Raw genomic sequence first — 11,786 nt, forward strand, 5'->3', positions numbered from 1 at the left:
ACTGCTTTGAAAATCGTGCAGTCTGAACTCGGCTTTAGAAAATCGTGCAGTCTGAACTCGGCTTAACTTTTCAATGTGCTGCTGTTGGATGGTCAAGCAAATGTTTGTGCTTTGGTTCTGTTTGATATAATTGTAATGTTTATGTGTACAAAGCCATGCTTGCTGATGTTGTGGTCTATAACTCCTCCCCGAACTCCCCGCTGCTCTGTATCTTGCTCTCTCATTGGCTGTCGGTCATCACCGATGTAGTTTTCAGTCAGAACACTTTTCACACAGCAGGATTTTGAATCGCCGACAGGTCCAGATATTTAGCATGCCAAATATCTCACGGGTGTCGGCGACTCGTCTGCGATTCTCTCAGATCGCTTCTTTGCTCATTCACACTGCGTGATTGTCACTCGCGTGAACGAGCACCGATTTGCCTGTGATTTCGGGCATTTGTCGGCGATTTCTCAAAACCTGTCGGCGAGCCAAAATCGGGGCTAAAATCGTGCAGTCTGAACTCGGCTTTAGTGTGGGTCACCCTGGGAGTTGGCATGATGCCAGAGCATTTCGCTTCACAGAAGTTTGTCGTGTTCTTGAAGAAGATCCTCATTCACTTGTTCCACAGGGAATGCACATAATTGGGGATTCTGCCTACCCTTTGTTGCCTCAACTTATGAGGCCTTATAGAGACAATGGCCACTTGTCTGCTAGGCAAAGATATTTTAACAGAAAGCTCAATACTGCTCGTGTGGTCATTGAGCATGCATTTGGCATTCTAAAATGTAAGTTTAGGAGGCTCCAGTGTCTGCAAATGAGAAGCATTTCAAATATCAGTTCAGCAGTCTCAGCATGCTGCATTTTGCATAATCTTTGTTTAGAGCCCAGTGATCAAGTAGTTGTGGTAGGTGATGGTGTTGATGATGAACCATACCCCCAGCAACCCCACAACACTCATGCCTGTCATTATAGAGACCAGATTTGTGGCCAGATCTAACTTGTATGTGTATAGTTAACATACAAAACAAAAGATGAAAAGTAAAGATTTGAATGTTCAGAAATATTCAAAAAATGATAAAACACAAACAGATTTTGTGTTGAAATAAAGAAATTTGTTTTATTGAACAAAATTAGTTTGTCATTAGAAATTGTTATTTGGGGGGAAAAAAACAGAGGACATTTTGGGCAAAGGTGTAAATCAAAAGAGATAACATCTTTAGATTATAATTTTATTGGGGTTCATGTGGGTTCTGTAATAGATGCATAATTTGCTCTTGTCTTTTCAAATAACTCATCCATTAGCTGGTGGGGGTGGATGAAAAATGAAAATGACCAATGTTTCAGTCTTGTAACACATGACAATGTTATTTCAGAAACAAAGTAAAGCAGTCTTCAACTTACTGTATAGTACTCCCAGGTGATCTTCCCTTCCCCAGTTGCACGGCGCCTGTCTTTCACTCTCTTATAAGTAGTTAACATGTTTGCTAGCTTTTTTCGAATTTTCTCACTTGACAAGTTGTAGCCCTTTAGTGAGAATAAGTTTTGTATGCCATTTTGTTCCGAAAATAAAGGTGCTGATGAGTTTTTGTAAGGTCCAGTAGAAATAGTGTCATTGTATGTGTTATTTCTGTAAAATGGAGGGGATAAGGAGAGAAATAGATCAACAAAGAAAATTATGTAATTTAACAACTGTAAAAAAGGCCACACTCAGGTTATATTCACGTGCTTTAGTTCCCCTTGCAATACACTGAAGTTGACTCACACGCAGCATCCATCCAGCGAGCCAATCAGCGCTCCGTACAGGACGTGCAGATCAGCGGTCCCGCCCACTGAGCTGAGTCATATCGATCGGAAAAGCGGACGGATACTAGCTTGTGCTGTAGCGATTTATACCTTGCTAAAGTTGTGTGCGTGCATATAAAGTGAGTAATAGTCTGTTCATATATTGTTTTCTACATTGTTTGTGAATGTTGAACTGCCCCGAGTGTTTATAAGTTTATGTATGTGAGTGACAAAGACGAACTAGCGTGTAAAGATGTTCATATGTATATGCATACTAGTTTCCTCCCATATATCACTATTATGTTTATAAGACAAATTCTATGTGCCATTTGATCATTATATGGTGTATTTAATATATATATTTAATATATATCGCTCAATTCTGAGAGTTAGAGCACTCTTTTGGTGCATACGCAGTAATAATTTAGACAGAGCGGCTCCATCTTTGTCCTCGCGCTGAGGTGTCGAATTTCAACTGCTCAATATTAGTCATTTCTAGTAGCGCAACTTTCAATATAATGGCACATTTGTTTTCTTATTTGATTGTTTGATTACTGTATTTAGTGTATTCTTTGTGCAGAAATTGTACTGTTATTATATTTATTGTGACCACTGTTATTTGTTATTGTTATTTGTACTCATATATTTTTCTTATATCTTTATCTTGTCGAAAAACCACACACACATACATGCAAACCAGCCAATAAATGTGGTGACAATAAATGGGTTATTCCCACATATCTGAACATCTGTCAGAAAGTCTCTTACCGGACGCTCCGTAGTGGATTTGTTATCAACCGGCAAATTCACATAAACCAAGAAAAGCTATCAGTAGCCACTCAGTTTTACAACAACAGTATTGCCATTTATCTTCCTTACAGTATTTGATGCAATACCTTGAGATTCATGCCTGTCTGACTGGAAGGAAGGGGATGAAGGTTGAATGGATGCTGAAGGGTTTCCACACACTGCACCAGGTTGCAGAGTGGAAGGTGGTGGGTCCTTGACAGTGGAGGTAAGTAGTACAGGGGGCCTAGTGGTAGTAATGGGGCACTGGCTGGTGGATGGTGGTTTCACAAAACTGAGGTTTAGGGGTGCCGGCGACCTAGTGGAGGTAGTGGGACATGGAATAGAAGGTTGGAGAAGCTTTGCAGCACAAGCTGGGCCACTGAGGAGAGCTGTTTGGAGAGAAGATTGTAGATGTGGTCAGTGTCACTCAAGAATTATTTCCTGTATATTCTTGTTCATTAAGTAAATGTGTACCTTTTGTTTCAACAGCTGATACTTTCTCCATGACAGAGGAAAGGAACATTTGATCTGGGGGAATAAATGATAAATAAAACACTTGCACAAATCATTGGTGACTTGTAATTATTTCACAGTCATGTGGTTTACTTACCATTTTGCATCCTTTCAGCGATGTCCTTGGAAACCGTTAGCATGACAACATTGCCTTTGCTGTCTAACACATTAATGGTTACGTTGTCCATTTTGTTGTGTGTTACACAGGGTAATGCAGGTTCTTTATATATCCTAAGGAACCATGGGACCATAGCCAACACCTGTTCCATTCATTATTAGTTATAGTTAGCAACAATTGCAATTACCATTTTAAGTCCACTTTCAGTTTTGGCTCAACATTTGTATCAGTGACTTCCATTGTTTTCATGATTTAGTGATTAAGTAACTCTATGTATTAATGGTATTAACGCGCGTTTAAGATGTGTGTATAAGTGGTGTTTTGGAAGGGTGTCTTCCAAAACAAGATAACATATTGGATATATACTTTAGTAGTATGACATAGGTGTTTCTGCTAATACAAAATGATAAAAGTAACCTATAAAAAAATTCCCTGGTGGGTATGTGTTTTTTAAGAAGGTTTCAGCAACAAGATTTACAGTACCCTCCAGCTGAGCTCTTCTTAACATTTTAAACATAACACCATTGATTTTCATATACAGAAAAGCACAATTCTGTTGGATTTATATTGTGATTTAGACCAACTATTTGAAAGTGAACAGAATGTTGTCAAGTTGTTAAGTTGAAGTTACAGCAAGTTGTTAGCAGTTTGCTAACCACATGCAGGTGAAGTATAAACACAGCAAAATAAACTAGAGAATATGAAGAAACCAAACAAATGGAGGAACATAATGTATTATGTATCATTTGTATAGGAGCATACATTTATGACCACATTAGATTGCATGTTTTTAAGATTAACATTTTAGTTATTAAAAATGCTCATTTGAATAGGTTATGCTGCTGAATACTGTAAAAGGTCTGTATAAAAAAGAAAGTCATGCAAAATAAACATACACAAACTCTATATTAACAATAAAGTAAATACAGTAAAACAATATTTAATAAATATGATTTATAAGATGAAGACGACATAAAAACTTATTGAACTGTTTTAAAAGTCCATATGAGAATTTCTGAAACTGAAGTCGTCGCAATAAACTTGAAACGCACGTCATCGGTGTCATCAGTGTATCCAGCCAATCGTGGACCAGTTGTGTCGTCATCAGAACCTGTGCAGCCGCTCTTCAGAAGCTGCGCTGGCTGAGTTCTTCGGCTACTCTCGAATCGCTCTCGCGGTACTTTGATGGCACACGTCACAGTCACGTGGCGTCAGCGCTGTATCAAGTCAGACAAAATTTCTAACCGGCATGCACTGCTTCAAGTCAGCCGACGATCGGTCTTTGCGGCGCTGCATCAAGTCGAACAAGCCTTATATATTTGAATCACTTTTTCATCCTGGCCCGCGTTAGACGGCGTCATCGCGGATGACGTCATTACGTCGGAGCGTAAAAGAACCGGTGAACCGTTTTTTTCAACCGGTTTATTGAATCGAACTGTCCGAAAGAACCGGTTCGTGGAAAAGAACCGAACTTCCCATCACTAATTTATTAGTAGTATTATTTCAGTTTAAGAAGGAGAGACAGATTAAATGTTTAACATGGTTATCATGTATACCATGATTAAACAACATATGAAAAAGAAACACGACTAGCAATTGAATCATGATTTATATGCTATTTGGAAAAATCAGCCAAACTTACCGTGTTTTTACTGAGGTTGTTCAGTGATGGGTAGGATGGGAGAACTGGTGGTGGACTGGATGGGAGGACTGGTGGTGGTGGGCTGCTGGTTAGTACAATCTAAATGGTACAAAAAGAGAAATGTATTCACCTCCTTTAATAAGAACAAATGTCCCTTTTTTTCTAGCAGGGACTGTGCTCCATTAGGAAACGTCCTGTACATTTGTCTTTTGTATTCTTCTGTCTATAAATGCTGCCCTATGGACTCATTATCTCATATGAACTGGATCGATTAGGTGTTTGGTCCATAAACCATCAGAAAATTTAAAAAAATGCTGACCAGTGTTTCCCAAAGTCAAAGATGATCTCAAATATCAATTAATTATTGCAGCTCTAAAAGAAACACCTATTGGATAAAACAAAGACCAAATTTGATGAAGCAACAGATGAATAGCTATTTTTGGCCCATTGTGGTTTGCCCTGTGACAGCAGTACCAAGAAAATGCCCAACTGTAATTGCTGTGTCCTATTTATTTTTATGTTGACTATGGAGTAAGATTTTAAATAATCACACACACTTACCAACAGTTCAAAGAGAGCCTTCATCCTGTCAAGGCATTTTTCAGAATGGTCTGACAGCTGCCATTTTGGCTGGAGGACTGGTGCGGACCAGGTTTTCTGCTTTTTGGTTTTCTTTCCAATAAAGACCATGGCCTTGTACCCCAATGTGTTTAACTTTTCCACCTGAAAATAAAGATATATATTATGTAATATATACAGAAATATAAACAATTATAAATGTCTTAAACATTGTGGGCTACAGACGTTAAACACATACCAAGACAGATGCCTCATCAATAACATGAGAGGTGGTTTGGTTTTTGTTTTTGTTTTTTAACCACGTCTCCTTTCTGTCCTCAAATTTCAGAAGTTTTTTTGCCAGTCTTTGCTTTCTTGGCTGCACTTGATTGGCAATATTTGCAGGTCTTGGTGGCCACACCAATAGCTGCTTTGCAACCAACACATGTTGTTATTGTTGACCCTCGTGGCATCTTAAAACTAGAATAAAAAACAATAAAGATTTAATAACCAAAGAGACAAAGGATCTGCCTTATTAGGTGTTACATTATAAATGTTTGTAATTTGGCCTATTTCAGCATTATCATTAGGCAGGTGTCAGATATCAACACTTCATGTGTGTTTTACATTTTTAAACACGATACAGCACGAGATATCGTTAATGTCGATGTAGTTTATTTTAAATGACAATAAATTTCTGCCCTTGAGCCGCCAATTCGTTTTGATGACCTGTGTGTCATCAGTTGCAGTGCATTGTGGGATTTGTAGTATGAGTGAGTGGTGGGAGAGCGATTTACCGCGGGCCATTAATAATAGACGTATGAAATTATCCAGACACGGAAAAATATCTATATATGACTTTTAGTCCATATCGCACAGCCCAACTATAGATTCTATGCAACAATTACCTATACTCCATAGTTTCATATAGCTCCAAGTTGATCTCTGTTTTCATCTAGGCATTGTATTTTTGTGTGAATGATTTTACCACTTTTCTTACTGTAGCTCCTAAAGTTTTCAATTTATCATATTATTCTGACCTCGATTAGCATATTGCCGCCAACTGCAGATAATGTTAAAGGCGGTGGCTAATATAATTCCCAATAAACCCCTATGTCATTGGACACATCCCTATTAATTTATGGTGATAATTAACGAATGATGGTATAGATGGCACTAACTAACTTTTTTATTCAGGTTCCGTTAGTATATGTATATATCACTAAGTATAAGCCTATTCATTACCTACCTTTGAGGATGAACAAGTTTAAATGGTGGGTGGCTGAAAGAGCGAACACGACCCCCTCAATCTCGTCAATCTGCTTGACCTCTCGCAGCTATGTTACCCACATGTAAAAATGTGATGCCACTTATGTATGTTGTTCGGGTCTGTTTGACCCGTTTTCATTTTTTTTCAAAAGAAAAATAACATGATTAATTATTGTTAAAACTCAGACACTTTGGCCTTGGCTCATTTTCTGTGAAGAATATAAATTTATTTAATTATTTAATTATTATAAAGGTACAGAACATTGAACTGTATAATTGCACAATTTTCATTTGGAGTGTTGCAGTTTTGCACCTTGATACTTCTTCCCTGCTATACCTCTAGTCTATTATGGTCTTACACCTTGTAATTGACATGCAATTAGTATGCTTTTTCCACTACTGAAATAATGTTATTTACCTTGTACTCATCCAGGAACGCATCAACCAGGAATATATCATCCTCGGGGTCAAGATTATTCATTTTTCCACGCTTCCATTTCCTCCTTGTTTAACTTTTCCTGATTTTCCTTTTTCGTGGGGAATTTACGCGCCAAATCCCGTCAATGAGCTCGCACCAGACAGGAAGTTAAATGCACGGAGGTTCCGGTAGATGTTAACATTAAAACCACTCATCGTAACTTATCAACATTAGTTTCACCCGTTGCCACCGATTGATGTGTTGATCAGCAAATCAACCTCAGACGCAACGCATACAGTAGGCAGGGGTTTGATCCGTCAGACGGAGCGAAATTGTAAGGAAGAGTATGTGGAATCTGGGGCCACAGCTATGTTTAGGCAATAGTAGCATCCATAGCAACCAAAACGTAGCAGTTTCACATTATTCTGGTGAGATCTGAAAAATCTTTGCAACAACGCACAAGCGAGTGATTATGTACATTCACTGAATGAATATTATGAAAATAAAATATATATTTTTTGCTTAGAATGTAATCAAACCTTATTTTGATGCAGAAAATCAAAATATTGTCCATAGCAACCAAAACGTAGCAGTTTCACATTATTCTGGCGAGATCAGATAAATCTTTGCAACAACGCGCAAGCAAGTGATTATGTACATTCACTGAGTGAATATTATGAAAATAAAATATATATTTCTCGCTAAAAATGTAATCAAAACTTATTTTTATGCAGAAACTAACTCAAAATATTGTTTTTTTTCACTAAAAAGTAGAGAAACGTCCGCCATGTTTTTTGTTCTCACGGCCGGGCTCTCTAAAGTCACGTGACTTGGACGCAAAACAATAGGCAAAAAAAATGTAACAGTCATACAATTTAAGGGCCATTATTGTAACCCCTCTATGTTTTGCACTTTGGACCAACGTAGTCAGGATACATTTTCATATGAGACTGGGATTGGTCAAGGGGCTGGTGAGGTCCGAATAATTAGGTACAAACCTTCTATAATATCCTGCCAGCCCCAAGAACTGTCTCACCTCCTTTTTGGTCTTGGGACGCGGACAGGTCGCAACTGCTGCTGTCTTGTCAATTTGGGGACGCACCTGTCCATGTCCCAAGTGGAAACCCAGTTTTTACTTCCACCCGCCCAATTGCACACTTCTTTGGGTTGGCCGTGAGTCCAGCTCCTCTCAGCGATCTCAACACGGCCCTCAAATGCTGCATATGCCGCTGCCAGTCATTACTAAATATAATTACATCATCAAGATAGGCAGCAGCATACGCAGCAGCATCCTATCCATGAGACGCTGAAAGGTAGCCGGAGCCCCGAACAGCCTGAACGGAAGGGTGACAAATTGGTGTAATTCAAACGGCGTGGTGAAAGCTGTTTTTTCCTTAGATAATGGAGACAAGGGGATCTGCCAATAACCCTTTGTTAAGTCCAGTGTCGAATAAAAGCGAGCCGTACCGAGCCGATCAAGCAGTTCGTTCACCCATGGCATTGGATACGTGTCGAATTTTGACACAGCATTGACCTTACTGTAATCCACACAGAACCGAACCGAGCCGTCCGTTTTCGGAACTAAAACTATCGGGCTCGCCCAGTTACTGTTGGATTCTTCTATTACTCCCATGTCAAGCATTGCCGCTAATTCTGCCTGAACCACTTTTTTCTTGTGTTCAGGCAAACGATACTGCCGGCTGCGAACTACCACGCCCGGCTCTGTCTCAATATGGTGCTGAATTAGATTAGTACGGCCAGGTAGGGGCGAGAACACGTCCGCAAATTCCGCTTGTAATTTAGTGAGATCAGTGAGCTGGGAGGGTGAGAGGTGATCTCCTCCTGGAGCCAGCGCGAGAGATTGTGTTTTGACATTCACCTCTGGCCCAAGATCATCCTCTCCTCCAATCACCGTCGCCAGCATCACTGTCTCCGGCTCATTCCATTTTTTAAGGAGATTGAGGTGATATATCTGACGTGCCCCTCTCCTATCTGACCGTATTACTTCATAATCGAGATCTCCAATTTGCTGTGTGACCTCAAACGGTCCTTGCCACTTTGCAAGTAATTTTGAGCTTGACGTGGGGAGCAATACAAGCACTTTATCTCCCGGTGCAAATTTACGTAGATTAGTTCCCCTGTTGTACAACCGGCTCTGTCTGTCCTGAGCTTGTAACAAATTCTCCATTGATAGCCGCCCCAAAGTGTGGAGTTTTGTTCTCAAGTCCATTACATACTGAATTTCGTTTTTACTTTGAGATGGTCCGTCCTCCCAAGTCTCTCGCAGGACATCCAGTACCCCATGGGGCTGGTGTCCGTAGAGAAGCTTGAAGGGGGAAAACCCAGTGGAGGCTTGCGGGACTTCTCGCACAGCGAACAAGAGGGGTTCTAACCACTTATCCCAATTTTTGGCGTCTTCCTGAACGAATTTCCGAATCATGGTTTTAAGCGTGCGATTAAAAGGTTTGACCAGCCCGTCAGTTTGTGGGTGAAAGACGCTGGTACGAATCGTTTTAATGCCCAATAATTCGTAAAGTTCACGTAATGTACATGACATAAACGCCGTGCCTTGATCGGTGAGGATTTCTTTTAGAATCCCCACCCGGGAGATTAGACTAAACAGTGCGTCCACAACACTCTTAGCAGAAATGCTGCGGAGAGCCACTGCTTCAGGATATCGTGTTGCATAATCCACAATGACTAATGCAAAGCGATGTCCTCGAGCTGATAGCTCTAATGGCCCGATGAGGTCCATGCCAATTCTCTCGAAGGGGACCTGCATTAATGGAAGGGGGCGCAAAGGCGCTTTTGGGGTGGCTGGTGGATTCACCAACTGACATTCACGACAAGACACGCACCACCTGCGCACATTCTCATGAATGCCCGGCCAAAAAAATCGGGTCATGAGGCGATTTAGTGTTGTTGCCTGTCCTAAGTGTCCAGCCATTGGATTAGAATGAGCCGCTTGGGAAAGCATTTCCCGGCGGCTCCTTGGAACTAACAACTGGGTTGTATCTTCCTTTGTCTGGGTGTCATGGGTCACCCGATACAACCTATTTTTTATCACTGTGAAATATGGATAGGTAAGCGCGCGTCCAGGCTGGAGAGGCTGACCGTCAATGACTTGGACCTGTTCAAATGCACGTTTTAATGTCTTATCCTGAGACTGCTCCAGGGGAAAGTCATCGCGCTCCGAGAGAATTATTCTCTCGATTTCACTCTGCTGCCCTGAAGCAACACTCAGTGGTCCCCGATCAGTCTCCCCCGCCTGCACCCGCGCCTCCGCATCCACCGCATTTTTTCCCCAAGAAGCATCCGTGCATAAATAACCCAATAATTCAGAAAATGCTGGCCAATTTGTTCTCAGAATTAACGGATGCCGGAGGTGCAGATTAACTGCCACCTTAACACTATGCTTTTGTCCCCTGAATTGAATAATGACCGGTATTACAGGATATTCCACCACATCCCCGTGCACACACCGCACCTTAACCACGCAGCTTGTATCCAATACCCCGGATGAAATCAGGCTTTGATGTATCGAGGTTTGGTTACAGCCTGAATCCACCAAAGCCTGTTGGTACCCCCCTTGATACTCACGGGTATTTGGTACCAGTCAGCCTGACCGGGGGCAGCCTGCGGGACGTCCGGGACCCGGACCATTGTCCCAACCTCCATCACGAGGCACTTATCTATGAAATGCTTCGGGTCCCCGCAACACCAACAGGCTGGTCCAGACCTCCCTGCCGCTCCAGTGGCAGGGAGTGGGGTAAATGATTGGCGTGGAGAAAGCGGAGAAGCAGGAGTGGGGTCCTGTCCCGTGGCAGCCAGTCGGGACTCGCGGATAGCCAGGTGGCCGCGACCTGGGGAGAGGGACAGGACGAGAGAGAGGGACAGAAGATGTAGAGGGAGAGAGAGAAGCAGATGGAAGGGGTTCGCCGACCCCAGGGCACGCCACCATATGGTCCTCTGCGAGTTGGATGGCCGAGACCCGCGACATGGGGCGGTGGCACTGGACCCACTCGGCTGTCTTCTTCGGTAGCCGAGTAATAAACTGCTCCAGTACCACTCGATCGATAATCCTCTCCACGTCGCTTCCCTCAGCCAGCAGCCATTTGCGGCAGGAGTCCCGGAGCTGTTGGCCCATCGCGAAGGGCCGGCCGGACTCAGCCAGCTCGAGTGAGCGGAAACGCTGGCGATGTTCCTCAGGGCTCCGGCCGACCCGCTGGAGGATGGCCCTCTTCAGGTCGTCAAAGACCAGGAGATTCTGGACCGGAAGCTGCTGTGCCGCTATCTGGGACTCCCCGGAGAGCAGCGGGACCAGGCGCATCGGCCACTGGTCCTGCGGCCAGCCTGACAGCTCGGCCGTCTTTTCAAACAAGTCAAGGAACGCCTCCGGGTCGTCCGCAGATCCCATTTTGTTGAAGGGCAGGGGGGCGGGCACAGCGCGATGTTCCGTGGCTTCCAGTCGAACCTCCCGGTCAATCCAGCTCCGGAACCTCTCACGGTCCTCCTGCTGGGCTTGGACAACGACTTGGAAGGTTCTTTCTTGATCCTTCCGTAAGTCCAGCAGGGCCTGATGTTGTTCCTGTTGCATGACCGCGAGGCTGCTGTTAATCTCCGCAAATGGCATTCCGGAGGACGATTGCATGGCGGCGGCTTTCCTCTCCCTTCCCGGGTTTCGGCACCAGTGTAACAAAGTTCAGTATTAGGAA

At 42.7% G+C, this 11,786-nt stretch overlaps 1 long non-coding RNA gene across 1 annotated transcript; it reads right to left on the minus strand.

Annotated features, from left to right (window-relative positions):
- Positions 1-526: 526 nt before the first annotated feature.
- Positions 527-11,439, minus strand: LOC125278676. The gene is made up of 5 exons (XR_007187234.1): positions 10,672-11,439; positions 5,644-5,864; positions 5,388-5,549; positions 2,661-4,925; positions 527-1,609 (listed from the first exon to the last, which is right to left on the minus strand). It is a non-coding gene; the product is annotated as an uncharacterized LOC125278676 (long non-coding RNA).
- Between the last annotated feature and the right edge of the window lie 347 nt (positions 11,440-11,786).

This window comes from Megalobrama amblycephala, linkage group LG11, assembly GCF_018812025.1.
Source record: "Megalobrama amblycephala isolate DHTTF-2021 linkage group LG11, ASM1881202v1, whole genome shotgun sequence".
NCBI classification, from domain to species: Eukaryota; Metazoa; Chordata; class Actinopteri; order Cypriniformes; family Xenocyprididae; genus Megalobrama; species Megalobrama amblycephala.